The sequence below is a fragment of the Globicephala melas genome, chromosome 18 (genome assembly GCF_963455315.2).
Source record: "Globicephala melas chromosome 18, mGloMel1.2, whole genome shotgun sequence".
Classification (NCBI taxonomy): domain Eukaryota; kingdom Metazoa; phylum Chordata; class Mammalia; order Artiodactyla; family Delphinidae; genus Globicephala; species Globicephala melas.
Window position 1 is genome coordinate 4,207,865 of NC_083331.1, and position 27,472 is coordinate 4,235,336.

Below are 27,472 nucleotides of genomic sequence, written 5' to 3' on the forward strand. Positions count from 1 at the left end.
AAACAGCACCTGCCCCGCAGAGTTGATGGAAGGAATAAAGGAAGCCACGTGAATACTGAATGAAGGGTCGACTTCTGTACTGAGAGTAAAAAATCGCCCAGGAATCGGCAGAAAAAAGAACAATAGCAACAGCAAGAAAATTCCTAAGAAACCTTCAGACCTGTGTGTGCGTCCTGGGACCACACCTTGGAAGAGAGGGCAGAACAACCTAGATGTCCTTCTTAGCTGTTAACAGATCTCCTAAGAGGGTCAATACCTTGAGGGCATAATTAGTCACTAAGAAAGCTGTGGAAGGGCACCTCTATGGACGTTTAAAAATGGGGCAGAAAGAAATGAATGCTAAGTGGTAATTTGCAGCCTGGGGTCTTAGTGAAAAGAGGGTAACAGCTAAGGTGCCGTGGCTTGGACAGAGTTCGTGTGGGCGATGTGTGTCAGCCCTCAGAAGAGTGCACGTCTGATGATTTACGTGTTAGGGGTCTTCATTACGTGATCAAATTTGATGTCTACGGCAGTCCTCTGCGGGAGCTTTTTATTCAGATGGTACCAGATCACGTGAGGGCAAGTTCCAGAGGCAACAGAGACAAGCAAGGATGGGAAAAAGTAGGATGATTTTCCTTAATGGATGAGACACAGAGAACTGCTCCTGGGCCTCAAGCAGCGGGTGAATGGGTAGTGCTGGCTGAGGACCTGATGCAGCGGGGGGCCCTTTCTCCTGTGCACCTGTTGTTATTCTGTCTGTGCCCAAAACGGTCCCACAGAAGATGCAGAGAAGGCCGTAGTCAGAGTCGGCACAGGTGAGGGGGAAGCAGGGCCCAGGGATCCTCAAACCCAAGCAGAGTTCTTTTATGTTAGGTGGTGTTTTCATTAAAAATTCCTTGTTCTATTAAAAAGCATTTTTTTAAAATTATGAATTTGATGATATTTCCTGTTTTTGTCGCTTCTTTGAGCAGTTTTTCAGAAAAGTGGCCCTAAACACACTGTACTGGGGCTTGGGAGCTGTCTTTAAATTATCCTTCTGTAATCTGTAGAATGTCCCTTCTTCCTCCTTAAAGCTGTGACAGTCTTGTGAAGCCACTCTTGCTTTCTTGAAATTTGCCTTTGTGGTCGGGAGGCTGTGTCAGGACCGTTTCATTCCCCTCAGATAGTGGGAGCGGATGGTAACAGGCATCCGGAGTGTGGGTGCTGCCTCAGGAGCCCGAAAAGGTTTGGAGGGCAGAAGCCACGGCTCACCAGGAAGTGATCTGCTCAGAAAGATCCTGAGAACTCAGTTCAGTGAAGTTCCTTTTGGGCTCAGGGCAGTGAATCTCTGACCTCCTGGAAGATGCTGCATTTTTTCCTAATGTTTACTTAAATCTCTAACTTTTAAGTGGTACCTCTGGTGCTCTCCTACCATCCCCCTCCCTTCCAGGAAAAAAAAAAAAAGACACCCTTGGTTTTGCAGGATTATGGAGATCTAGCAAGCATTATAGCAAAGGTGCTTCATCATGGCTTAGTCACCGGGGACCAGTAAATTAACAGAATGGGGAGCCTTTCTCTTGCTTTTTCTTGAGGGCTGATGGTTTCTGCTGGAATACAAATGAAACATCTCAGGATTTTAAAGATCTTACTATGAAAATCCTTGACTGTGGCAAATGAGGGTGTCTTACAATTCACGGGAAGTACTTGCTAAGAGTGCTTCTCTAGAGCGCTTATTTTTAGAGTAAAAGTGTGACTTTAATTTCCAGTACTAGGCAGTGAACATAATTTTTCTGAAACAGTATTCATGGGATCTAGAATTAAGACTGTATGGCCTCTGTTAACCTAATCTGTAGGTGATACGTTCACTGTAGAATATTGAGGGTCTGGTTGTTAACCAAAGAATTATTTATTACAGATTATTAAGGATAGCTTATTGGGATTGACTTATAATTTCATTCATTTCTTTATAATTAACAGATAAAAGGATGATTTGAGTTCAGTCATTCTTCAAATTAAAATAAGGAACTTATAAAATATTTTTCCGTTTTATGTTATCTGGGAAGCACTCATGGGCGGCAAAGAAACACGTGAGATAATTATTCAGGAATTTTACTTGCTAGTATCTGTGCGTTGAAGGTACATATAGGACAAGCGGTCTTGGCATCTCTTGCAAAGTCGGAATTGCCCTGTAGATGATCCTACAGAGAGTCAGAACTGTTTCAAAGTCTTTGTAAATGGAACGAAGTGAAAACAGTTCCTCCTTTGATAGTTCTGATGGCTGGTGCCATTTGGCCAAGGTTATGGAGGAGAAGTAGCGTCCAGCCTCTGGGAAGAGATGGGGGGGAGGGGGGGCTGGGCAGATGCCTTCTGAATCAGAGCTTTCATCGTGAAATACACAACGTCCTCCCAAGCGATAGTGTGGGAAGCAAAAGAGGAAGAAAAACTTTGAAAAAATTGACAGAAGTGAGCGAATACGTAATTGTAACAGGTAATATTTTCATGTCAAAGAGAAAGAATGAATGGATGAGAATTTGGTGGAATACCAGATAGGGATAAAGGGGAAAAGTCCACAAGAGGTAAAAATTGCCTGGTTTCTGGACCAATATGATACTGAATGATGACTGAGTTTAAATAGCAGCTGTTTACATTTCCCTGCAGATGGAGCACCCGCTCAGCTGATGGGCTGTTACGTGGTGCCTTCCGGTTTGGGGGCCGAGTCACTTAGGTATACCCGTAAACTAACTTTTTAAAAATCCCATGGTTAGAAGGGATTTGCTTATAAGTAATACATTAGATAACTGTAATTTTGCTTTACTCAGTCACGTGGGGAAATATGAAGATTGAAACATATGTTGCCGCTGTTGATAAGGACATCCGTTCCTCACGGTTTGTTTCGCGGATAAATTAGATGGTAAGCTTCTGGAAGGCAGAAGACTGGTTCTTCTTCATCTTAGAGCTGGCTTACATGCAGGAGGCGCCCAGTAGTGTCTGTTGACATTGTAAACTAGGTGAGCATTCACTGCTGAGTCTGCATGCTGACTGTGAGACCATACATCCCAGAGCAGACTTACTCGGAAAAAATGCCTGTTGCTTTGCCCCGTGTACGTTTTGCTAAAGTTAAACTGTGGCCCCCAATGCCTACGAAAGACTTACTGTGTTGCTGATGGTTTCTAGTGTGAGTAGAGGTCACAGCTGAGGGTGGTGCTGTAGAAATCTCACTCCACAGGCCTAGGTGAGGTCGTTTCCATGGATTCTGTGAGATTTAATTTTTCATGGTTTTAAAACTATCTTCTGAGGAATCTGGGATTGTATGGCAAACAGAAGGAGTGCTGTGCTTGGATGGCAGAGAATCTGGGTTTGTCTGATGGTTAGAATTGTAACGCTCCGGAGGGGCTTCATTCGGTGGGTGACGTTGGCTTTGTTTGTCGGATTTTCAGTAATGAAGTAATATTTGATTTTTTCAAGTAGTTTAACATTTGGCTTCTGTTGTTCAATCATGTTTCACAAGACCTTCTCCACTGCAAGATTATTAAAAAAAAAAAAATCTTCTGTGTTTCTTCTGGTCCTTTGTTGGTTCCATTTGGAGCTTCTTTTGGCCTGAGCGGTAAGGACGGACTCCGTTTGATTGCCCTCCCCCCATGGATTGTTACAGTAGCATTTAATGAATGATCTTTACTCCAGCGATACGAAATGCCACACCCATTTTATACTGCGTTCCGAGGTGTTAGGAGTCATTTCTGCGTTTCAGCGGCACACTGAGGCACACTGATTAGTCACTGTAGCTGTACAGCGCCTCATAGCCGACAGGGATGCCCTCTACTCTTCAGTCGTCTTTTTCAGAATTCCGGATCTTTGCTTGTTTTCCCGTAAGAACTTGAAGATCGCTTTGTGTAGTTCCTAAGCGGATTGTTGGGGATACTTAGAGAAAACCTTCCTCTGTGCTGAGTGATGCTCTGGAATCTTAGAACCCCATCTGTGTCGTAAGTCTGGAGACTTGTTTTTAGACTCAGTTCTGACGTTAACTTGCTCTGTAATAAGAAAAAAAGATTCATGTGTTACTATTTTACAGGTGTTTGCAGGTGGCTGTTAAAGAATTACTGTGCACTCATGGTTTTCTTCTTTACTTTCTCAATCACTAGACACAGCTATTGTAAGAATCCTTAACATTTTTTAGCATCACAGAAGGGTCCTCGTCCTTGCAAAAGTTGGAAACAACTGAATTAGAGTACTCTAAGCTCTTTTTTGTTCTAAAATCCAGTTCTAAGTAAATGAAAGGTGGTATATCATCAATCCAATCAAGGATTGAATTTAAATCTTTGTAGCCACTGAAAGGGCTACTCTACCAAGAGAAACTGCAGAGATGGTTCTTGGCAAGATCATTTGTCTGTTTCTTTCTTTTTCTCTGGAAGCAGTTGGTGTTTTGAAAGGAAGCATATTGTCTAGATTTTCAAAGTTCTCTAAAAACAGGATGGGGGAGTGCGTTATTTTCGAAGCATGTAACATGATTGCATCTTCAGCAGAATTAAGTGCTTTGAAAGCTTGAATTCTTTGTGTTGTCATAGTTGACTATTATGATTGAAATAAGTATGTATATATCTTCTTCCCTTTCTGAGTGTTCATTGTGAGGTTGGGGGAGAGCCCTGGACGAATGATTATGGGAGAAGACAAGCCAGGCTATGTTAATTTTCTAAAGTCAGACTTCACATTTTGAAGGGCACATCGCATCTATAGTCTGTAGAATTCTGTAACAGGTTGGAAAATAATGGAACAAATGATGAGAGAAAATTGGCCTTCATCTGTTGGCGAACGGCAGTTACCATGAAATTAAAGTGAGTTTTAAAAATGAGGAGACGATAATTCTTTTTTTGCCCCCTTTGGAAAATTACTTTCAGGATTCGTTGATTTTAAAATTGTTATAGGACTTAAAAAAAAAAAAAACCTCAAAAAATTGACCAGAAATCCTATAATCCTATCAGAATAATACTCTGAAGCGGAGGGGGAGTTTGGGGATTTGTTGAATCTAGCTGCACCAGACCCAGTCTGTTTAAGAAACATAGCTCATCATGCTCTTAAACAGGAAGTCAATATGGTCGTCAAATAAACTGGTTGAAATCGGAGTTTAGGAAAAACGAGGACATAAGCAGAAAATAATCCTAGAGTATAAATTTGAAAAACTCAAAGTGAAAGTCGGTTCACTGAATCCAGATGCCGTTTGTGTGCTAAGCAGGAAGAGAATATGCCAGGAACTCGGGACTTCTTTAGATGAAGCTCTCGATGTGAGTTCAGTTTCCTTCGTTCCAGCTCACGTGATGAGACTCCACCAGAATCGGGCTCTCAGATCCCCGTTCCTGGGAGGGAAGCCGACTGGCCCGTTTTGGGTTGTGTCCGTCCTGGTCACCGCGTGGCCAGGAAGTGTGGGGAGTGTGGGGTGTCACGCTAACCCTTCCGGTTTCCGCCAGCGTTAAACAGCATCCCAAACTGACTTCTGTGTCAGCAATCACAGACTACCTTTTGGGAAATACATATTTTTTCCCTTAGATTCTAATTTGATCCTGGGCACCCTTTGCAGTCTAAAAAGAGCCTCATTTATAGCTTCTGCTTGTGCCAGTGAAGTGTCAGAGTGCCTGAGGAACCCCAGCCTGGCCAACACGGGGGTTTTCGTGTTTCAGTCCTTGCTGATACGGTAAGTGAAAAGAGTGTATGGCATTGCGGCTTTCATTCGCGTATATGGATGTCACTCGAGGTCGGGCGTTTCTTCACGCCTGCTTTTCTGTTAATCGCTGGATGGAGTGTGACGTGGTTCTCTTCTGTTTTTGTTCAGCTGAATCTCTGGGCTGCAGGGAGTCTTCTGTTTTGTTAGAGGAATCGTTTGGGAGAAGTTTCAGCTTGTTCCATCAGGCATCAAATATAGCACTAGGAATGGTTCATCTCGAGACTGCCTCGGGCAGAGGGAGTGGGCAGGTGCCAGCAAAGCACAGAAGGAAGTGATGGGGGAGCAGCGTGTCTGGTGGGAACCGCTGTGATGGGTGCATCGGTAGACCACACATTGAGCCCAGTGGGCCTCAGGAGCTGTATGGTCTAGACCAGGGGCCCCCAACGCCTGGGCCACGGACCCGTAGTGGTCCGTGGCCTGTTAGGAACCAGGCCGCACAGCAGGAGATTAGCAGCGGGCGAGCGAGCGAAGCTTCATCTGTATCCACAGCCGCTCCCCGTCGCTCCCATTACCTCCTGAGCTCCGCCTCCTGTCAGCATTATGGTGAGTTGTATAATTATTTCATTATATATTACAATGTAATAATAATAGAAATAAAGTGCACAATAAATGTAATGTGCTTGAAAGGTCCGGAAACCGTACCGCAGCCCCTGTCCGTGGAAAAATTGTCTTCCACGAAACCGGTGGAAGAAAGGTTGGGGACTGCTGGTCTAGACAGTTCCTGATGTCTCAAGTGACAAAATTCCGTGAAGGTCAGAGATTCCAGCCTGGCGCAGCGCTGTCCATAGATGGATGTGTAGGAGGGGTGGCTGCTTCAGCATTAATAGAATTCTAAGAGGAAACTCGGTACCATGATAATACTTAGGGAATGATTTTGCTATATCTGGTATTTAAATCTTCCCTTTTGTTATTTCTCCAAAGCGCCACAGAGCTGGGCAAATTTATGTGTGTACCTCTCTTGAAATTAAATTAAAAACAGTCCCGTTGGTGGAGGTTGGGTTGGAGTGAACCTTCTCCCTCCGAGAGGACGTTAGACCTCGTGCTTTGGATTGTCTTGAACACAGAGTCTCGGGGCTTAGATGTTTCTTTAGATTTTAGCATCCGCGAGCACTGTTGTCGTGCCTCTTATACTGAATTGGAGCAAAGCAGTGTCCCGTTTCTGCATTAGTTCCTTGACTGCCCCCCGCCTACCCCCAGTGCCAGCGGATGTGGCCTCATCAGCTCAGGTTACAGGAGTGAATGGAAAATGTAAACATGCCTTTGTTCTTGTGTGTGTAACTTTCCCTCCCCCTGTGAATGAACCCAGTTCCTTTGGGGAAACTGACGCTGAAGGGCCCTGTCTGAGTAGTGCAGCAACAGGGTTTCTCATTACAAGACGCTGTCAGGGTATTCTTGGCCGTAGGCCGGGGTGCTTGGTTTCCATCCTGTTCATTTCTTATCCGTGATCCTCTGCTGAGAAGGTCTCCCCTCCCCATTTAATCATATTCAGAAAAAAAAGGGTAAACCACCTGATATCTGTTTTTAATGGTTTCTGTACTGGTGAGGTTGCCGCCTCTCTCTGTAGAAAGATGTAACGTATTTACTTCTGCTTCAGTCATTTTTTTGGAATGTTGACCTTTTTTATTTGAGGAAAACACTAAAAGGAGGCGTAAGGTGGAGAATTGATGATTCTTTGAAAATGTCTTTCTCCCTACAGATCTCATCTTTAAATGTAGATCTTAAACCAGAAATATCCCCTAAAAATCTACTCGTGGAAGGTGATCTGGCTGAGAGTTAAGTACAGGCAGATATAGATGAGGTTACTAGATGAGATCACCCAAGAAACGTTCCAAATAAATATATCAGAAGTCTGATAATCTCACAATTCTCTAGTGTCTTCTGTATAAAAAGTAGGAATGAAATGCCACGCAAACTCCCAGCAGCTAGCTGTTGACTCCCTGTCACGCTCCGTGTACTGTCGGAGTGAGGTGACCAGCCCTGAGAGAGTTTCAAATCCAGGAGACACAGGATCCGACTTGCCTGTTGACAGAATTGCTCTGGCTCCCGAGTGGAGAACAGGCTATTGGGAGCCAAGGGTGGAGGTGGGAGATCAGGTTGGGGCCAGCAGAGTCAAGGTGAGAAGTGGAGACCAGGCTGGGGGGCTTGGCGGAGCCATAGGTGAGAGCAGGGAGCAGAGCGAGGGCACTGCTTTGAAATTCAGGGCAGTGGTCTGGTCTGGTGATGTGAACTTGGCGGTTGTCTGGACTGGATGAGATCTGAGAGGAGGGGCTGTGATGGAGGAGAGCAAAGGTCCAGGGACTGAGCTGTGGGGCCTTGTGTTCTGCATTAACCCCCAGTGTGCTCAGCTGCTTCTTCAGGGTGGGTGGCTGACCGCCTGATGGAAGGAAATATTTATCAGGGAGTAGCTTAGAAGGACCTAGAAGGAAAGAGGAAGTTGGTTTTCTCTTTTGCTTCCTACGTCAGAGTGATTCTAGATTGCTCCGGGCTTTGCCTGATCTCCATAGGGTAAACTTTCCTGTATTATGGTTTTAATGAAGTTTATGATGTCACCTACCTCTGCAAAATGCTTTATTTAACCAACCTCCATAATATAATATCTCATTCTGAAACTTGACTTTTTAAAAATATAAGTAATTAGTATGCATTTAAATCTTACTTTTCAGGAAATATTCCAGAATACAGGGAATATTTGTGTGGCTTTTTGCAGTAGTTTTCCTCATGGAATTATATAGTATTTTTACTTTACAATGTTTTCTCAATTTCTCCATACCTACTATGAGGACATTCTTACCAGTTATCTGCTGAAGAGTAATTGTTTGGAGGATAAATGTCATCCGAGTTGTGCATGTGTTTTAAGTATAGACGCATTATTTTTCAGAGCGTTTGTGTAAGATGTTGTACAGCTCGCGTCAGTATTCTCAGTGCTTTCCTTCAGTTTAGTGTTTTCACAAATGCTTAAGGAATGGAACATTTTGCATTTGGGGAACTGGTCCTTGGTTTCTATAGGGGATGTTGTGATTTTGAGGGAGTCCCTGCCCTATAATATTGGTTCAATGAATGAATGAACAAACTTAGGTAAGTGAGTGTGTGTGTGTGTGTGTGTGTGTGTGTGTGTGTGTGTGTTGGAGGGGGGGTTGATCTGTCGTGAAAATGGAAAGGTACCAAATACCGTCCTAGCTTGTGTTTGGAAGGATCACTTCTCTTGTGAAATTACGGAGGAGATCGTTTTGGTCCAGAGCAGTCCAGCGGGGGCACAGGCCTCCGTAGCCAGGCTGCTTTCGTGCACTTCCTGATTTTTATGTTTGAGGTTGAGAAAGGGGAGAGCTTGTAAGTTCTGCCTTCTGGGGATGCTGAAGGGTAAACCATAAAGGGCCCGGACACTTTCCGGTTATAACAATGCCACCTTTCTTTTTCTAGACCATTTATTAAGCCACCTGAAATTTGCTTTTGGTTTTCAGTTGACATTATTTTTTACTATTAATCTTGCAGTTTATTTATTTTAAGTCAATTTCAGGTACTTTTTATAGTTGGTAGTATTCTTTTTACATCACCTGTTATGTTTGCCTTGTTAGCATTTATTTCCTATGAGGTTCTCTTGCAGATTTATTTATTTACCCTTTCTGGGACACTTACCAGTAGAATCCATGCTCCACAGAAATAAGGACTTATTTCTTTTATTGCATTTTCTCCCCAGTACCTAGGTGCTAGTACATAGAAGGTATTCAACAAATAATTCTTTCATAAGTAAATACTGTATATACTATTTTGTATGCTTTCGCATGTAATCTCATGTCATAAGACTTTTATCACATAATTTGAAAGTCTTCTAAAATGCAACGTGGGTATTGCGTAATAATTTATCTGATAGATCTAGCATAATTTACTTTAATTCTTTTGTTTGGCACATTTAGTTTCTCTTGTGTTTTGTTATCACAAGTAACACTAAGGGGAACAACTTTATGTATAAATCTTTGCCCGCATTTGTGTTTATTCCTTTAGGATATGTTGCTAAAGAATTAGTAGTTTAAATAATTTAATAATTTAAGGCTCTTAACACATACTGACAACAAAAGTGGCACAATTTATGCCCCCACTGACATTTTAGGAGATCCCCTTTTCCCTGGAATTTGGTCTCTGATGCCATTTTCTCCCCATCTCGTGTTCATTCCCCTTGGCCTTGCCATCTGTTGTGTCTCTGTTCCATTCCCTCAATTACAGCAGTGCTGGAGGCCTGTGACTTCTCATTCCAGCCTCAGCTCTGCGTTCACTGGTGATCTGGAGGTCCCCTGCACGTCAGTTCTCCACCTCCAAGCGTGTAATTATTGTCTTTCCATCGCGACCTGCTCTCCCCTGCTCTGCTCCCTTTTTTTTGTTTGTTAGTTTTTTTCTTTTCTTTTTTTGCTGTACACGGGCCTCTCACCGTTGTGGCCTCTCCCGTTGAGGAGCACAGGCTCCGGACGCGCAGGCTCAGCGGCCATGGCTCACGGGCCCAGCCGCTCCGCCGCATGTGGGATCTTCCCGGACCGGGGCACGAACCTGTGCCCCCTGCATCGGCAGGCGGACTCTCAACCGCTGCGCCACCAGGGAAGCCCTCTGCTCCCTTTTGAGACAGATTAAGGTTGGAGGTGGGGGAGTGATTCTCAGTCCTTCCCTTTTCCTGTTTATTCAGTGGTGATGAGTTACTCTCCACAGGCGACTGAAATTTTGTCTTCCTTTCTGGGCGGTAATCATTCCCCTTGTTCTGTCTCCTCTCGTGGGCTGTGTTCTTCCTTCTCACTGTGTGCGCTGAGCCGTTCAGCTCCCACACCCCAGACGCAGCCATGGCAAGGTATGACTGGGGGCTCGGGAGACTTGAACGTGACAGCTGCGTGTGTCAGTCTTGTTTGAACGCACAGGTCACCTGTGGGGGGACGTTTATGGACCCATTTGTTACAGCGGCTGCTACTATACTTTCCTCAGGGAGAAAAATAACTGATGTTACTTGTTGAATTGCTTGTGTAATCTTTATGTCAGGTTTAACATTACACAGAAAGCTTTGAAATAGATTTTGATTCTGGAATATGTAAAAATCGTCATGGTGATCGGAAAAAAACCCAGCCGTCTGCCATGCGGCATTTACATCTGCTGTTTCCATCTGATAATGTGCAGATTTCCTAAGTATTTTTGTATATTTATGTAATAATTTTTTGGTCCAAATTTAAGATTCAGCATATTTAATGAAACTAAACAGTAATCCTGATTTGGTTATGATCTGTTTGGTATCTGACAGCATGTTGATTGCTGCCTGTATGGTATTTTAGGAGGTTGTTATATTGTTTAGTCTGAGGTTGAGGAGGGAAGGACATTGTGTCACTGGGGGGGGGAGTCAGAGTGACTGCTCTGGTACCTGTGTTACGTCTGTCCTTCTCTTGAAGGAGTTGTGGACATGCAGAACTCCAGGTCTAAGCTGAAGATAAAAACGTAGGCTGGACCCCTCTCTCGGTCAGTTGTAGAGCTCCGCAGGTCCCCGCACGGGCCGACTGTGGTTGATGTGAGGGTGGGCTGGGAAGCCAGGCTCGAGAGAACCAAGTGGGGCTGGAAGTTCAAGCTGTGGGTCCTGGCGGGAACAGAAGCCAGGTGAATATGGGAGTCAAGGCGGGGCACATCAAGCGAATAGACCCCATGGAGACACCCAGTGGGTCCCGTTCCCGGGTGCTCAGGAACCAACACACAGTCAGAATCCAGGGACCGTTTACGGGGGTGGGGGAGCAGCAAAGACTCAAACCAGTTGAAGATGTAAGGCAACTTTAGTCATTGCTAAGGAAACCTCTTTTATATTTACTTACGATGGCCTGGGACAGACTTCCAGGATTTTCCAACCTAGTTGCAGCTAGGAAGGTGGGCCGAAGCCAAGAGTCATGCCATCGTTGGGGTGCTGGAGTTAGACCTTGGTCTCCTTGATGACTCTCTGATCAAGAGATGTTGATCATGGCATCATGATCAGGTGGCATCATGACAGTAATTCAGTGTATCCCTGTGATGTGCGTGCTATCATTCTAGACAGTACGAAACGTGAGATTCCATTTTTACCCTCCAGGGCTTCTAGTTGAGTTGAGAAGACAGAGCCTGTGCATTGGACGTAAGCCTCAGTGGAAAGGAGAGGTGCTGGGAGTCACCTGGGTTCTGCTCATCCTGAGTTCTGTTGGACTTGGAGGATGGGAATTGTGTGAGTCTTAGGAGGGGCTGAGTTTGGAATACGAGGTGGGACTTAGCGTGAGCAGGACGTAGGTGAGGGCTTGTCCCACCTTTACAAGCTGTTTCACTCTCAGAGCCTGCTTCCTCAGTTGTAAGCTGGTTAAAGTAATTTCTGCCTTGCTTGTTTGTGGCAGGGTTGTTGTAGAGATTAAACGAGATGATTTACGTGAAAACCCTTTGTAAACGGCACCATGGATTCAAATGTGAGGTGTTACTAATAATTTGCCATTTGCAGCGGGAGCCTGTTGGATCACAGCTCTGTTCATTCATCGTATGGAAATGAGACTGTATTCTTGCAGTCAGAGGTGTTTAATGAAGGTCATGATTAGATGTTGAGGAAAAGAGTCAAAGAGACTGTTTTTAAGTAAGGTTGGTGTATGTCTGAGTTTTTACTTATAAACTTATAAATACATAATTAGTGTTGAAAATTAATGTTTAATATGCATCTGAAGTGCTTTACATTTTTGGTTAATAAAAAGAGGAAATATATTTGAAGAGTAAGTTACTGAGCTGTGAAAAAAACAGGAGTCCATTTAGTAGCAAAATTACACGATACTTCTCATTCCTCATTCTAGAACAGACTATTTTTAGCATCTCTTTGAATCAGTGGTGAAATTCCAGTTACAGGATTCAGTAATTAAAGCAGAGAAAAATATAACATCGTTTAGGCAAGAAAATCTTTTACTTGAGTTGGACCTGTTTCAGGGTTTAGACTATTATCCTCAGCCATCCCCTGCCCCCTCCGGAATCGTTGGCTTGTCATCCCTGTGGGGTCACAAGCAACAGGAAGGGTGCCAGGACCTCGGCCGAGGACACAGTGTCCCATTTCTAAGAAGGGATGTCTTAACGGGTAAGCTTGTTGTAACTGTCATCTGCGGGACTCTGGAACAAGTGTTCAGGTGTCCCGAGGCCTCCCCCTGTTTTCCTGTCCTCCATCCCTCCCCAATGGTCAGTTCTGTCCCTCTGTCTCCTGCATCTGTCCTGCCGCTCCTTTGTTTTTTCCGTTCTCCAGCTGCCTGTGAATATTGCGAAAGCAAATGGCGTGCTGCTGCCAGTTGGTCCCACTCCACATTTGTGTTTAGTGGTTGTGGATTGTTCCATAATGTTGCTAAACAGCTTTCTGAAAACTTGCTCCCAGTCAGCAATCTTTCTTCAAGCTGGAAGCCTTATTTTTATCCTGTGCAAGTTATTATTATTTTATCTTTTTATGCCCATTCCGCAAAAGCTCATTAACTGTTTGGTTGCCCTGAAAGTGGTGTTCTGTTGACCCCAGTTCTCCTGCTGTTTCCCTGGGCGGAGCGCAGCCCTTGAAATGGTGACCACGGGGCCAGCACCGGGTCGCAGGACACTGCTGGCTGAAGTAGGTCACGGAGATGCATGATGATTTTTTTAACCGAGTCATTTGAGGAAGTTCACTTATTTGACAGATGTTTTTTGAGTGTTGCTTGTGTGCCGAACATTGAGCCAGGAATTAAAAAAAAGAAAATGAGAAAGGTCTTTGATAGTGAAGAGTGCAGTTTTAGGACTCCGGTGGTGGCGCAGGGCCAGACCTCTCTGCGATGAGTGTTAAAATATATATATATATATATTTTATAAAAGCTTAACAGTCATAGGTAGGCAGAAGCGACACATAACTAGAATATGCACTTTGAAAACTGATGGTTTACCGTGAATTTCCGAACCTTTTCCGCCTCTGAGTTCTTTGCTCTCGCGGCAGCGCGGTACTTTGTGTTGCAGTGATGGTAACCAGGCAAACGGGTAAGACCAGAACTAAATCTGGGCTTCTTCAGTCATCTTGCTTTTAGGCTTTTGTTTGCTCGTTTATTGATTCACTGTTTGTTTTGTTCTGGACTCAACACTGTTCGGGAGGCTTCGGAGCTCCTTTCTGTGTGAAGCCCTGCGGGCATAAGGACGTGGGTGACCCTCTTCCCACGCTGGGGGCCGTCACAGTGCCAGAGCAACAGGCAGGAGTGGTGCCGGGTCAGTGATGGATGTTCTCAGGGGCTTGTTACCACGTGTGAGGCCAGGCTTGTCCCAGGGATCACTCCTTTGATTCTCGCTCTCGTTGTATTTCGGGGAATTTAAGCTTAAATAACCTGCCTTAGAGGGTGTAAGTGGGAGGCCAGTTTGAGCTGAATCCTGGCTTGAGAGCCCACTGCACCATGGCATCCTGTGTCGCCTGGCTGACTTGGTGGGCACAGAGGAGGGGGTGGACTCTGCCGGCAGCTGAGCAGAGCTTTGCGGTGGAAGTGACTCCTCGCTGGTCAGAAGGTAGAGGGCAGGAGGGCCGGTGTGGGGAGATGCACGTGTGGGGAGCTGCGAGTGTGGGGAGGGGAGGTGCACGTGTGGGGAGGGGAGATGCAGGTGTGGGGAGCTGCAAGTGTGGGGAGGGGAGATGCAGGTGTGGGGAGATGCAGGTGTGGGGAGATGCAGGTGTGGGGAGATGCAGGTGTGGAGGGTGTGTGCATGAAGGCAGTGTGGGGAGGAGTGATGGGAGGGAAGCTTGCAGACCCTGCCCAGGAATTGGCCTGTCCCTGTGGGGGCAGGGCGGCGGTGTCAGGGACCCCAAGGTAAAGCCGATGGAACAGGCCGACGGGCCGCGTTAACAGAGGGTGTGCTGCTTCCCTCGGCTCCCCTGCTGTCCCTGCGCCTGTGAAGGGCAGACTGGAGCACTGGGAAAGGCCAGAGTGCCTTCAGACCCTTGGAAGCTTGCAGAGTTGAAGGCTTTGGTAGATTCTCTGGTTTCAGAGGGCAGAACAGAGAGCATTGGTTTGAAGTGTTAAAGATACAGGCTTTAACCGAATACAGAGCTTGGGTTCTCAACGAGAGGTTACACATTCCTCTCCCTGGACAGTGTTCACGAGAAGCAGCCAGGGATGGGGCAGAGGGGAGTCGGCACTGGACGGCGGGTGGGTCTCTGGGCCCTTACAGCTCTGGCCTGCACGTATCCTGTAGCTGCCCAGGCGGGCAGTACACACTCTATTTTATGAGCAAGCTCTGGACCTGGGAACTTCTGGACCCCCTCGTGATGTCTTCATGTTTAGGTGGTGAGGTAGCGCTTGTCTTTATGTTAACCTCGCATCCTCTGTGCGTTTCGGAGGACAGGAATCAGTCTCTCGGTGTCGCTTTGCTCCGCACGCACATTATAAGTCTTGTTTATTGAAGCCGGCATTGGTCCTTTCCTCCCACGACACCGTGCACAATCTCTCTTGCCACTTGGCACTTTCGGACCTCGGTGTGCTGTCTTTCTGGATGTCGTGTCCCTGCTGCCTGATTCATGGCTGCGTTGCTCCTGTATTGTAGAAAGGAACTAAGTGTCTGAATAGATCATGGGCGGTTGATGTGGCCCAGATCCTGATCTGCGTTATTCGATTCTCTGGCCGGGGACCGCTAGCCCAGAGGTATGGGCCAGCTGTGGCTCTCTGCACAGCCATGTTATATCAAGAATTGATCATTTTGTCTTCCTATTTCACTAGGTAGTTACTGTTCATCAGGTTAAGGGGAAGAAACTATTGTTTTATGATGCTAGTATTTAGGTCTGTGGTACATACTTTTTAAATGAACAAATTACTTAAAACTGGGAGAATTAGGGCTTCCCTGGTGGCGCAGTGGTCGAGAGTCCGCCTGCCGATGCAGGGGACACGGGTTCGTGCCCCGGTCCGGGAGGATCCCACATGCCGCGGAGCAGCTGGGCCCGTGAGCCATGGCCGCTGAGCCTGCGCGTCCGGAGCCTGTGCTCCGCAACGGGAGAGGCCACAGCAGTGAGAGGCCTGCGTACCGCAAAAAAAAAAAACTGGGAGAATTTTTCATTTGCACCCTCATCGAATAATGAATGTGGTTTTATTAATTGTTAACTGAATGTGTCCCTAGCTGGGAATGGGCTTATATGTAGATGTTAAGTCAGTGTCGACCGACGTTGTTGCTGTGTTGTGTACAGCAGTACTCCTACTGCTGCTTGTTTTACGGGCACACGCACGCGCGCACACACACACACACAGACATCCTTCCTCAGCAGGTAAAGCTCTCTGGGCACCAGGACCGTGTCTTACTCCTCATCCCTCCTACGTGAGAGCTCACTTACGCGTTGAGGTGAACTGCGGGGCCAGCTAAGTGTGTTCCTTGTGGCTCTGATCTAAGTGATGCAGGGCAGTTCTAGCCGTGGGAATTGAAGCTCAGATAACCGACTGAGAGGCCGGGCAAGGCAGCACGGAGGTTGCTGTTTTGTCGTGTTGTTGGACACGCTTCTAGCTGAAAACATTCCTGTTAGATGTGCTGATGCGTGTTTCTCTGAAGATAGTGGAGTCTGCACGTTGCAGAGTGTCTAACAGTCTTGTAAGTAGAGCTTGCTCTGTGCATAGTGAAGAACGTTGATGACACGACCTCCTGGATGGAGAGGAACTTAGAATCTGAGCCTGGTGAAGAAGGTGGCCCCGGAATGCAGTGCAGAAACTGCTATCCTGGACCACGTGTGTGTGTTGTATGTACGCGGCTTCCCATTTCTGGAAAGCTGGAATTCAGAAGCTTAGGTGAGATGGCAAGGACCAAAATAGTACACAAATCCTAATACAATCAGATTAGGGTAATATTGGCAGATTACCAGTGAGTTACTTAGACACAATCTGTTCTCAGATTAAATGTTTTCATGTCACAGAGTTCTTTCTTTCATGTTGACTTTGGATGTTGTAGGTAACTAAGAGGAAAGGGCATATTCCTAGGAAAAACTTTATTATCATTGACCTTTTAAAATGCTCTCTAGAACAAAATAAGGTATTTCATGAGTAAATTCAGTCTTTTCTCTCATCAGAGTACAGAAGAGTGTAGACCAAATGTCAGCTGAACTGCTTAGGAGCTGAAGGGTCTGTAATGTATTTGAAATTACCTGAGCTCATGGTAAAGCTGCTACTCCTCTCCCCTCCCTGCTTCCTTTCATGTTTTTAGAAAATAACGTATTTTACTAGACAGCAATTTATCCTGGCTTCATTGATTATCTTTAATCTATGATTATTTTCTAAATTATGGTTTCAGAAATATAGCTTTTCCTTTTCCCCCCTTTTCTCTGTCTCTCTTTTGCTTTCTTCAGAGTATGAGGAATTCGTAGTGCAGGGAATTGTAAGGTAGCAGTAGTGTTTTAAGGATGAGGCTGCGACCTGGAGCCAGCATGAGTACGTGTGGATGCTGCCATGTTGAGGGCATCACTCAAGACCCGAATGGCGAGGACACGCACCTCTTGATGGGATTTTAAAGGGAGGAACCCTTTAAGACCACCCACTTTGTTACTCTGTCCGTTGGCCTGTTCGTCCATCTATTCAACAAATATTTGCGTGTCCGCGTCCCTTTCTCTTGGGGATCCTTTTCCCAGGTCTGGTGACAACCCCTCAGCTCAGAATCTCGCGTCTGCAGTGTTAGGAGCTGCACTGTTCAGTCCCGTAGCCATTAGCCACGTATTGCTATTCAAGTCAATATTAATTAAAAAGAAAGAAAATGGAAAACTCAGTCCCTCAGTCACACGTGGCACAGGCAAAGTGGTCGGTCGAGTGCTCTCTGTGACTGGGCCCACCACGTGGGCCGGCGTCCACGTGTGGAACACGCCCATCACTGCGGGGGGCTGAGCCTGGCATTCCCGCCTCTGCTCCTGGGCTCCACCCCGAGACCCCTCGGTGCCCATCCGCTCTAGCACTCAGTGCCCACCTCTCCCAAGTTCATTCCCATTCATAAATTCTCCCATCTTATTGTAGGTCTGGGTCATCTGTCATCTGAATTAAGGCCACAGTGTTACCAGAGCTGTGAAGCCTCCCTGCCCCCGCCCCCGGCTGCCCCCTGCCCCTCCCCCCCTCTGTCGGTACCACACACACACAGTTGTCACATTGAATACCAATTCCTTGTTGATACAGCCTTTCTTCTGGGGGATCAAGAGGTTCTTGGGGGTGCAGGGTTGGGTTTTGGCTGTCCAGGGTCGGGGCACACGAAGCCCGACACATCACCACAGCAGGCAAGTGTTTATTAAACTGATAGAGGGAGGAACGGTGGGTGGAGGAGGCTTCACAGTTTGCGCTGTAAAGACTGGAGCCAATTTGGATGCACGGAAGCCACACGAGGAGAGGCGTTCGTGGCAGGGGAGCATCACAGGTGCAAGCCAGTTGGCAGGAAGTTAAGGGTGGCTGTGCTCCCAGGTGCAGCCGGAGTGGCATGTTCAGCACCATGGCCAGGGCTTAACCAGGACAGAAACCATGTAAATCCTGGTGCTTCATATAAATGTGTTTCCCTGTGCTAATGCAACACCTCTTAGTAGAGGTGCTGCGTTTCACACTTAACAACCTTAACCTGTACCTTCAGAGGAGTTCAACATGCGCTTTTCCCCTGTAAAGTAAGGCAGCACATTCACAGAGTCCAGTTAACTCTTCAAGACCTTCGTGGTTCCTGACTTAGGTTAGACGGGTCATCAGCTCAGCAGGAAAGAAAAAGGCACGTATGCACGTCCAGAGGAGGCCATCTGATACAGTAATTAAGAACAGGGACGGTGGCCAGACAGCCCTGTCCTGGCTCTGCCTCTTCCAAGCTGTGTCGGCTGGGGCAAGTCACCTTCCGATCCTCAATTTCCTCATTTTTTAATGGAGATGTTACCTGTGTTGACTGAAGAAAATCACACAAGCTAAATAAATGCTTCGAGTTATGTTTTATTTGGGAATTTACCGAGGACTATAACCCGGGAGACAGCCTCTCAGATACTCTGAGGAAGTATTCCAAAGAGGTGAGGAGGGAGCCAGGATAGGAGTTTTTGCTGGCGGGGGGGTGGGGGGGTGGGGGTGGGGGTGGGGTTGGGGCATGTAGTGGAACATCTAAAGATGACTGCCGATCGCAAAAACCAAACATCTCAAGTTAATGATTTTAGTGTCTTTCTGTGTATGGGAAGATGCAAGAGTCTGGGCTCTTTGAAATTCTTCCTTAGATGTGCATCTTAACTATCTAGGACCAGTATCCTATTTTTCTCCGTCCTGAATCCCCTCAGGGCGCACCATCAGGGCAGCTGCAGCGGCTGCTAGCTTGATGGCGGGCAACATTTTTCCGTCCTGCCTTGTGAAGATTAAGTTACTCATAGGTGACTCAGCGCTCTGCTTAGTCCTCAGTAAGGCATTCACCAAGTGGTAACTAGTAACATAACCTTAACCTTTCACACAAATGGGAAAATGCATAGTTGTGTTTCCCAAAGGAAGAGTTAACACGTGATTGCGAATGTGAAGGGGCGTCCAGGGCACACACGTTTGGATTGCCCTTAGGTACAGTTAGTTGTATAGTCACATAGTGCTGGTTACTTTCAAAATCATGCAAATAAGGTGATCTGGTTCAGGTGAAATTTGGCCTGGATAATCTAAAGCCCAGGGATGCTTCTCTGTATTTGGAAATAGGATGATCACTTCTGCAAACGACAGGAAAGAGTCACTTTTGCATTTTGCATCATCAAGTGCTGTCCAGCCGCTCCGAAGGAAGGGAGAGAAAATCATGTGCTGCTTTTAATTTTAACTGAGCAAAGTAGGAGGACATGTGTAGTATTATCGAATGACCTTCCTATTTTTTTTTTCACACTTTCAAAAGGATGGTGACAGTCTTAACTGTGGACATTCTCGTTATCCACTGGCCCACATACAATTCACGCACAGCCAGACAGTCCCTTCTAGACTTCAAGTTGCTTTCCTTTCCTACGGACATCACACCCCCTCCTTTCCAGGGCCTGCACGGCCTTTCCCCCTCCCCCCACCCTTCCTTGACCTCCCACGAAGCTTTTGCTATACCCCAGCCCACTTCTGGGCTGCCCTGCTCTTTCCTGAATCTACTGTGTTGTATTATAATTATCTACGCGCATCAGTCACCCTTGCAAGACTCAGTTCTTTCGTGAGCAGGCGTTTTCTCAGTCATTTTTGTGTCTGCAGGGTTTAAAGGCGGGCCAGCTTACGCAAGATGCTTAGAAATGTTTTGCCGAATGAACGAATGCTTGTTCTCTACATGTTTCTTAAATGTATTCTCCTAAGTGAATGGTAACTCTATTTGGGTAGGAAACTGTACTATATTTTTGGTACCACAAACAGTGTTTATCTTCAGATAACTCTGTAGGCTTGCTGTTAATATCAGTTATCCTGGAAACACTTTCTAGGGTCAATTCAGCCGGTTTTACGTCGTCGTTACTGTTTTATCCCCACGTGTACTATTAAAATATTTGTGAAGTGATCACCAAGATTTTTATTGACTTGTGTTCTTATGCAAATGATCTGTATTCAGTTAATTGTGGGCGGTCACAAACCTAAAATGTGTGTAAGCAGTTCAGTTGAATAGACCTGTGGTATACTGGGCTTTTTTGTTTTTCTTCCCTTCGGCTGTTATTTACTAGATACCTTGAAGTTAATTTCAGAGCTTATTCCAGGATAGAGAGTGGGAATTATACCAGAATTCACATGCCTTATTAGCTCCCTGCTTAAACTAACTTAAAAAGAACTAGTTCTGGGACTAGAGCTCCCTTGACGAAATTATTGGAATGTGAAATTTGAATTTAAGACTTTCTTGGAGACGTGAATGCATTTTGCTTGCCGGTACTTAATTTTTTTTTTTTTCTTTCTTCTTAGTTTTAATTTTGATTGCTGTTACTACTGATATCTGAGCCAAAGTGGTGATGCTACCTGAGCGACATTTCTGCAACCCATAAGTCAACAGTTACACGGTAAGACTGTGTGCCTTTTACCCTTAAAGCCATTTAATTTCTATAACATTATAGTTTAGAATTTGAAATGGAGTAGGATAAAATATGTTAGTGTTTCAAAATATCAATATATTTTAATATATAAATATTAACAGCAGATAATATTTTAGAGCTTTTGGTCCTAATCAACAGTGAGAGGTTGAAAGAGAAAAACTATAATTTGATATATTCATTTCCTATTAATTTTTAAGTGAACAAGTATGGATATGCAGTTTTTGACTCATTAAACTGGGGTCTCATTTCCCCCCCCATATATCTTGCCCATTTACTTTCTGTTTCCTGACGTTTAACCAGTTCATTATTTTTTGGATCTTGTTAATAACGAGTGGGTATGAGAAGCCAAGATGATAAGACTTAAACCTCCTCAGGTGTTACTGTAACTCACTCTGAAGTGAAGTGGTGATTCCAACAGTGGCTCAAATGAGGTTTTGAATTATTTACGGGTTTAAATGACCTGTATTTCCCTATCTTTGAGGAATGCCTCGAGTAACGAGGATGGTGTACTAGGAAGGCAGGTCCTGCTCGGAACCTCACTTTCCTTCTGTACAAAATTCTGCCGTCTGTCTTGCCTGCTTTACAGAGTGAAAAAAATCACTTGATGTTTGTGGAATTGTCCTTTTTTGCATTAAGGGTAGAGGGAGAATAACAAGTCTTGGTTCTGAGTTGGTATTGAGAGAGAACGTATTACTCTTGATATCTGTGTGTGGGGCACGCCAGAAGCCTTGACCTCTAATCCTGCCTCACCTTGACCTTGGCACTCCAGTAACTTCCTGTCAAAAAACTGATGTTGATTCCCATACTTTCATGTTACAGGTAATTTTCCAGGAGTATGTCTGAATTCTTTGACCACAGCAGAATTAAGCTAGAAATCAGTATCAGATGTTTGGGAAATCACCAGATATTTTGAAATTAAACATCACATTATAAAGATCCCACGGGTCAAAGGGGAGGTCACAAGGGAAATCAGAAAATATCTTGAATGAAAATGAAAATATAACATATCAAGATTTATGGGATGTGCCTAAAGCAGTACTTCAAAGGGAAATTTATAGTGTTAAAGGCTTATATTAGAAAACAGAAGTTTTGAAACAATAATATAAACTTTTACTTTATCAGCTCAGTGCTTTATATCCACCTAGAGGGTGGGATAGGGAGGGTTAGAGGGAGACGCAAGAGGGAGGAGATATGGGGATGTATGTATATGTATAACTGATTCACCTTGTTATACAGCAGAAACTAACACACCATTGTAAATCAATTATACTCCAATAAAGATGTTAGAAAAGAAAATAAATTAGAAGGCAGGGAACTATATTCAATATTCTGTAATAAACCATAATGGAAAAGAATATGAAAAAGAATATATATATTTATAACTGAATCACTTTGCTGTATAGCAGAAATCAACACAACATTGTAAGTCAACTATACTTCAAAAAAATTAATTAAAAAAAGAAAAGAAACTAGAAGGCAAAGAGCAAATTAAACCCAGAACAAGCAGAGGAAGAAAATAATAAAGATAAGGGCAGAAAACAATGAAATAAAAAACAGGAAAAAAAAATAGGAGAAAAATCAGTGAAACCAAAAGCTGTTTCTTTGATGAGATCAATAAAAGTGACAAACCTGTAGTCATAGTGATCAGGAAAAAGAGAGAGAAGAGAGACCATCAATCTAGATCCTACAGATATTAATAGGAAGATAAGGAAATATTATGAGCCACTTAATACATACGATAACTTAGATAAATGGACAAATTCCATCAAAGATACAACCTACCAAACCTCACTCAAGAAGAAATGGATAGGGACTTCCCTGGCGGTCCAGTGGTTAAGAACTTTGCCTTCCAATGTAGGGGGTGCGGGTTTGATCCTGGTTGGAGAGCTAAGATCCCATGTGCCTCGCAAGCCAAAAGGCCAAGACATAAAACAGAAGCAATATTGTAACAAATCCAATGAAGACTTTAAAAATGGTCCGCATCAAAAAATCTTAAAAAAAAAAAAAAAAAAGAAATGGGTAACTTGTATAGCTCTTTATTAAAGAAATTGAATTTGTAGTTAAAAATTGTCCCCAAAAGAAAGCTCTGAGCCCACATGGTCTCATTGGTGAATTCTGCCAACCTATTAAGAAAGAAATAATACCAATTATATACAAACCCTTCAGAAAACAGAAGGAAAGGAACACTATTTTATGAGGTCAGTATTACTCTGATACAAAAAACGGACATTTCGCCACAAAATATTAACAAATTAAATACAGTTTATATAGAAAGGGTAATATATCATGCCCAAGGACCATTTATTCCAGAAATGCAGGAATAATTCACAATATCAACAAACTAAACAACAGAATTTTTAAAACCCCTATGATCAACTCAATAGATGTAGAAAAAGCATTTAACAGTATTCATCATCCGGTCATGATTAAAAACTCAGAAAACTAAGAACAGAAGGAAACTCTCAAAAAAGTTGGAGTAGAAGGGAGCTTCCTGAACTTGATAAAAGCTGTCTATGAAGAACCTACAGCTGATATTACAATTACGGGTGAAAGACTGAATGCTTTTGCCTGACATTAGGAGCAAGGCTAGTCACTCAGCGTTCCTACTCAGAATTGTCCTAGCCAGTGCAATAAAGCAGGAAAAAGAAGTAAAAGGCATATGGTTAGGGAAAGAAGCAAAAGCAAATTTAGAACTCCCCTAGCAAGGGGCCTGAGAAATGTTGCTTTAGCCTGCCAGCCTCTGTGATATAGAAGGGAGAGCAGGAGTTGGGGAATAGCTGTTGAATGCCAGCACATAAAATCTACTACATTTTGGGTTCTGTGGTCATGATCTGAAAATCATAAAAGCAAGGCAACATTTATATCACTTGTGGGTTTAAATTACTGTTCTTTAAAGTTTTAAAAGTCAGCATAATCTATTGTGAGAGTCTTATTTCAGCATCTTCTTCTTTCCGTTGATATAACTGGAAAGCCACGTGTAGTATTTAAAAGTTACACATTGGTTTAAACTTCATTAAATAGCTTTTGTTTTTTAAGTTAAAGAAGAAGGCTATCTGAAACAATATAAAGATGTCCTCTAAAATTTTGTGAGGGCAAACAACGTTATTTGTTAAATCTGTTACAACCCTCACTTAACTTTGGAGGAGTTAACAGTTCTTAGACTATACAGACGTGTTTTGTGTAATAATATAAGACACATATTGTGCCTTTTAATGGCTGCTATGTAATTTCCAAGTACTTGCTCATTTTTGCGGTGGTTGGCAGTGTGGGGCTGAGGGAATCTTGAGTCGTGGTCCCAATTGTCTGGGAGAATTATGACAGGACAGCATCTCTGGGTGGTTTTACTGGAATCATTTCTAAGTCTCTTGCAATGAAATTGTTTTTCGGCCTAAGTAGAATACTTACAAATCTTAAACAAATTTAATAATTGTGTGCATTTCATTACATGTTACCGGCCCTGTCACTTGGTGCTCGGTACTTGGTATAGCACAGGGGACGAGTGTAAATTTAGAAGTTACGGAAGATCTTGGGTCCAAATGCTAAAAACATAGAGGCTTAATTAAGCTTTCGAGCAAAATCCACGTAAATCCTTGATCCTCATTTCCCTTATCTGTAAAAGGAGGATAATAATCTTGATAAGCTGCTGAAAACATTGAAAATATTCCTCAGAGCATCTGAGAGACCGTGGACCCTCGGATGGTGATGCTGGTAGAGGGTCTTAGTTGCAGAAACATCATAAGACTTTGGCACCCACCAGAACTTTTTTTTTTTTTTTTTGCGGTACGCAGGCCTCTCACTGTTGTGGCCTCTCCCGTTGCGGAGCACAAGCTCCGGACGTGCAGGCTCAGCGGCCACGGCTCACGGGCCCAGCCACTCCACGGCATGTGGCAGAACTGGTTTTGAGTTTAAGTTCTTCTACTTATGAATCATGTCACTTTGGATAAGTTAATTTTTGAGCCCTGAGTTCTTTATCTGTTAAGCGAGGGCAGTGCCAACCCATAAGGTTGTAGTGGGGTGTAAATGACATAACGTATATAATAAAATGCTCAGGTATGTAAAATGTTCCCCTTTATCACCTGTAACGGGGTTACCATCGTTAGCTTTATGATTTTGTTTCTTTGGTTGATTTTCTATAAGGTGAACTAGAAACCCCGAATGGTCACGGTTCACCTGTTGGACTGTGTTGAGAAGAATGAAGCCGATAGGGTGCCAGGCTTGATGTTTTGAGACCAAGTGTTGCAAATGTTAGATATTTTACTAGTATTTCTCTGGTACTTGCATAGTGCCAACAGTTGGGAGTGGTTAACTAAAATAACCATTCAGTTTATCTTAACTATCTTTCATGAACGCAGCTTCTAGTTGCCAAAAATATTGCCACCAGGATGCTTTTGGTTTCTAAAAATACAGGCTCAAGATCTGTAGCGTGTCTGCTAGGGAACAGTTGGTAGGTTCTACAGCTTTTCTGCTATTTTGACCTTATTTCAGGATGTCGTTCGTATGAGTTGCCAACGTGTGGCTATTTTTGACCAACAAAAGTGGAAGCTCCATATGGTCCAAGTGGATATTTCAGGCTCTGCTGTTAGTGTTTTCTTTACACACTTGGTAAATGATCTAATTTTGTATCTTATAATTTGTTGTTTCCTCTAGGAGCTTACATTTATTTTTAACGCATTTTGGATTTGCTTCATTAATTTGTTTGGTGAACGTTGTTCTCAAGTAATTGGTGCAAAAGAGTAGGACAGAGAAAAATAAGTGCTGCATCTTTCGTAACAAGAAGAGGAGATGCTGCCTAATCTTCAAGAAGACTTTCAATTTATGGTCGAGTAAATAGAAACAAAAACTAGAGGCTTTTGAGAATTAAACCTTGAGGTCATAGGTCATACAGGTAGAGTCTGAGTCCCTGAAGATTCTCTGAGATCAGTTCACCCTCACAAGTGCTAAAGCCACTCTGGATGGTTATAGCTTCTGAGGGTTTATTCACGTGTTTCATGTTATGAAAATAACGCAGTGTTCACTCAGCTTAATGTTGTGTTTAGAAAGTGTCCATGGGTCCTATGTTTATTGTACTTTGAATAAGAAGCTGACAGTTTCAGTTTTATTTAAAAGGGCATTCATGTAACAGATACTTAGTGGGGGTCATAAATAGTGACAATAACATCGCGTTGAGCAGCTTGTGAGCCTTTCCTACGCATCTCAGTGTGATCGCAGCCTGACTGTGGTGCTGCTAAACCATTCTTCCCCTCCTTGTCCAGCTAACGGGAAAAGGGAGGTACAGAGTTCGTTTTCTAATGTGTCAGGTAAGCACGGATTCCTTCACAGGGGTAGCATCTGGGGTTTGGGATCCGCTTTACGCTGTTTGTGGCCTTGGTGTACCACGTCATCAGAGGTCTCATCGGAGCCCTCGGAGGGGAGCAGGCAGGCGTTGCTTCCATCTTGGAGGTGAGGACTGGGGTGTAGTGGGCTTGAGCTCCTGAAGAACTTGGGTTCTGCTCGCTGGTCTGGCTTGCTCGGCTGCTGTGCCAGGCCCAGGCCCCTTTCAGGACGGCTGTCTGTGCTCACTGTTTGCACTGCCCATCCCTGATGGTGGAGCGGGGACACATCCACTCTGGAGGATGGAACTCTGTAGGAGGAAAACTTTTCCTAGGAAGTGAGTTAGCATTTCCGTTTGCTGTATTCATCGAGCCATTAACTGTGGCGCCTGACGAGTTGCTAAATTTATCTTTTTCTGTTTTTTTTCTGTCGTGGTCTTTCGTCCCGTGTCTGTGGCTCACAGTAATTCTTTCTCCCTGACCATCGTGTCAAAATCTAAATATGAAATAATTTTCCAGGCATCTCCCAATTTGTATTCTGCTCTTATCTCTTATCCAACCCCACGGATCCAGTTTTTAAACTAATTGGATAGTTTTATTATTGAGTTTTGAGAGTTCTTTGTATGTTTTGCATATAAGACCTTCGTTCAATAAGGCGTAACTGGCCAACAGTAAATGATGCATGTTTGAAAGGTGCAGTCTGGTGAGTTCTGACCTGTGCACGCAGCCGTGAGCGCGCACGCTGTCGCCCATGGAAGGTTCCTCCGGCCTTTGTCACCCTCCCCACTCCCCACCGTCTCTCCCGCACCTCCAGGCAAGCACGGATCTGCTCTCTGTCGTGAGATTGGTGTGCGTTTCCAGAATGTTACTGTAAAGGAAAAGCAGTCCTCTGTGTGTCTCCTGCTTCTTCACTCTGACACCAGGCATGTAGTGTCCCCACGGCAAGCAGTTTGGTGACACCGGCCAGGTGGCTTGCAGTTCAACTCAGTTCTGACGTTTATCTGGTGGAGAGAGCACCCATCCCACAGGTGAAGGGCCTGTCCCACAAGATCCCCCCAGCCAAGCCCCCCAGCTTCCTTTGTTACCTGCACTTCTGGCCGAGTGGCTGTAAATCCAAGGTTCCCGTGACCCCTGTCTGGGCCTGATGGTGCACAGAACTCAGGAAACCAGTTTACCCACTAGATGGACGACCAGGCCGTTGCGAAGGACCTTCAGGGATATGAGTGAGCGGCTCGATGATGAGACACAGAACCCCGTGAGTTTGGGGTGCACCACCCTTCTGGCACGTGGATGCATCCGGTTCACCAGCCTAGAAGCTCTTGAACCCCATCCTTTTGGAGGGTTTCTGGAGACTTCATGACAGGCACGATTCGTTAGATCATTGGCGGTGGGTGACTGAACATGGTTTCCAGCCCCTCTCCTTTCCCCAGAGGTCTGGGGGTGGGACTGAAAATTCCAACCTTCTAATCACTGGGTTGGTTCCCCTGGCAACCAGCCCCCATCCTTAGGGAAGGTCCG

At 44.6% G+C, this 27,472-nt stretch overlaps 1 protein-coding gene across 5 annotated transcripts in view; it reads left to right on the forward strand.

Moving 5' to 3' along the window:
* The window catches only part of WASF3 (WASP family member 3), a 90,505-nt gene that overhangs the window by 13,209 nt on the left and 49,824 nt on the right, over positions 1-27,472 (forward strand). For 3 of the 5 annotated variants that reach the window (XM_030882641.2, XM_060287755.1, XM_060287751.1), the window contains exon 2: positions 20,518-20,612. The gene's annotated coding sequence lies outside the window, so the exon portion shown is untranslated. Of the gene's footprint in view, positions 1-12,736; positions 12,756-14,027; positions 14,177-20,517; positions 20,613-27,472 lie in introns of those variants that run through there. The other 2 variants (XM_060287753.1, XM_060287752.2) reach the window with 2 other exon arrangements.